Source organism: Equus quagga, chromosome 18 (assembly GCF_021613505.1).
Source record: "Equus quagga isolate Etosha38 chromosome 18, UCLA_HA_Equagga_1.0, whole genome shotgun sequence".
NCBI lineage: Eukaryota > Metazoa > Chordata > Mammalia > Perissodactyla > Equidae > Equus > Equus quagga.
Window position 1 is genome coordinate 30,412,813 of NC_060284.1, and position 2,313 is coordinate 30,415,125.

At 44.3% G+C, this 2,313-nt stretch overlaps 1 pseudogene; it reads left to right on the forward strand.

The window, feature by feature from the left end:
- Positions 1 to 242: 242 nt before the first annotated feature.
- LOC124229708 (bifunctional 3'-phosphoadenosine 5'-phosphosulfate synthase 1-like) lies at positions 243 to 2,079 on the forward strand (annotated as a pseudogene).
- Positions 2,080 to 2,313: the final 234 nt, after the last annotated feature.

Genomic DNA, 2,313 nt, shown 5'->3' on the forward strand with positions numbered 1-2,313 from the left:
CCAGCCCACCTACCTCTGCACTGGCCCATCTCTGACGCCTGGGAGACAGCTGAGCCCTTGGAGTCTCAAGCACCATCGCACACGTGCCTATCCTATGTCAGTGTGTGCCAGTCCGATGCGAGGAGTCCTGGCCTGCCCAACCCAGCCCCACCCCCATCTGCCCCCGCCCCCTCGCAGGCCTCCCCTTCTTCTGCTACGGTCTAGTCACTGGGAACCCCAGCACCCATGCCCACTCTGAAGCTATGGAGGTCCCCAGGAGCCTGTGCAAGAAAGTAAAGCTGAGCAATAACGTGCAGAACTGGGGGGTGCAGAGATCAACTGTCAGCTATCAAGTTTGACATGTCAGCAGGAACAAGAGAGGTCAGATGTTGGGGACTGGGAAGGCTTTCGTGCTTGCAGTTTGGCTGACAGGCTTATTTGGAGCAAGGAAGAGCATGGTGAGCATGGTTTGCCTTTCTATTCCATGCTGCACTTTGGATGGTGACAACATTCATCAAGGTCTCAATAAAAATCTTGGCTTTAGTCCTGAAGACAGAGAAGAGAATTTCGATGCATTGCAGGGGTTGCTAAACTATTTACAGATGCTGGCTTAGTGTGCATCACAAGTTTTATATCGTTTTATACTCAGGATCAGAGCAATGCAAGGCAAATTCATGAGGGTGCAAATTTACCTTTTTCTAAACGATCTGTTGATGCTCCTATGCATGTTTGTGGACAGAGAGATATCAAAGAACTCTACAGACAAGCATGGGCTGGAGAAATTAAAGATTTCACTGGGATTGATTCTGAATGTGAAAAACCAGAGACCCCTGAATTGGTGTTGAAAACAGACTCCTGTGATATAAATGACTGCGTCCAGCAAATTGTGGAACTTCTACAGGAATGGGATATCAAACCCATGAATACCTCTTATGAAGTAAAAGAACTGTATGTGCCAGAAAATAAACTACATTTGTCAAAAACAGATGCAGAAACATTACTGGCACTGAAAATTAGTAAGTGGATATGCAGTGGGTACAGATTTTGTGGAAGGTTGGGAAACCCCACTGAATGACTTTATGAGAGAGAAAGAGTACTTACAATGCCTTCATTTCGATTGTCTTCTGGATGGGGGTGTCATGAACTTGTCAGAGCCTATAGTTCTGATAGCTATTCATGAAGATAAAGAGAGGCTGGATGGTCAAACAGCAATTGCTGTCATGTAGGAGGGCTGCTATCTGGCTATTTTTCACAGTTCAGAGCTCTTTGAGCACAGGATGGAAGAGTGCTGTGCCAGACAGTGGGGAACAACATGCAAGAACCACCCCTACATCAAGATGGTTATGGAACAAGGAGATTGGCTGATTGGAAGAGATCTTCAAGTCTGGGACCAAGTTTATTGGAATGATGGTCTTGGTTAGTATTGTTTTACTCCTACTGAGCTAAAGCGGATTTTTAAAGGTATGAATGCTGATGCTATCTTTGCATTTCAATTACATAAGCCATTGCTCAATAGACATGCTCTATTAATGCAGGATACCTATTAGCAACTTCTAGAGAGGAGCTACTGGCACTCTTGTCCTTTTCAATAACTTTCTTGATGGCTAGACAAAGGATGATGATGTTCCTTTGGTGTAGCTCTTGAAGCAGCATGCTGCAGTGCTGAAAGGGAGGAGTTCTGAATCCTGAAACAACAGTGATGCCATCTTCCTATCTCCCATGATCTATGCTGGATCAACTGATATCCAGTGGAATTGCAGAGCATGGATGGTTGCAGGAGTCAATTTTTACATTATTGGGCGAGACCCTAAGGGCATGCCTCGTCCAGAAGCAGGGAAGGATCTTTATGAGCTGATTCATGACACCAAAGTGCTGACAATGGCCCCTGGCCTGATCATCTTGGAAATAGTTGCAACTTAAAACAAGAAAAAGAAGCATATGGACTACTATGACTCTGAACACCATGAAGACTTTGAATTTATTTCAAGAACACAAATGTGCAAACTTACCTGAGAAGGTCAGAAACCTCCTGAAGTTTTCATGGATCCCAAGGCCTAGACTGTGCCGATGGAATACTGCAAATACTTGGAGAAAGCTTAAGCTGTTAACCCAGTCACTTCATCTTTAACACTTCCCTGAGTAGCAAGAGGGGACCACACAATTACCGTTGGCATTTCTTTGTGGTGGTGTCTGTCTGGACAACACTTCATAAAAACAGACCATTTTCCTTAACCAGCATCAATTTCAGTCTGCTTTATGGGGTGTATTTTGAACTAGTGTAACACACTGCTGGTGTCAATGTATATTTTCCACTTATTATAGTTAATATTTCTA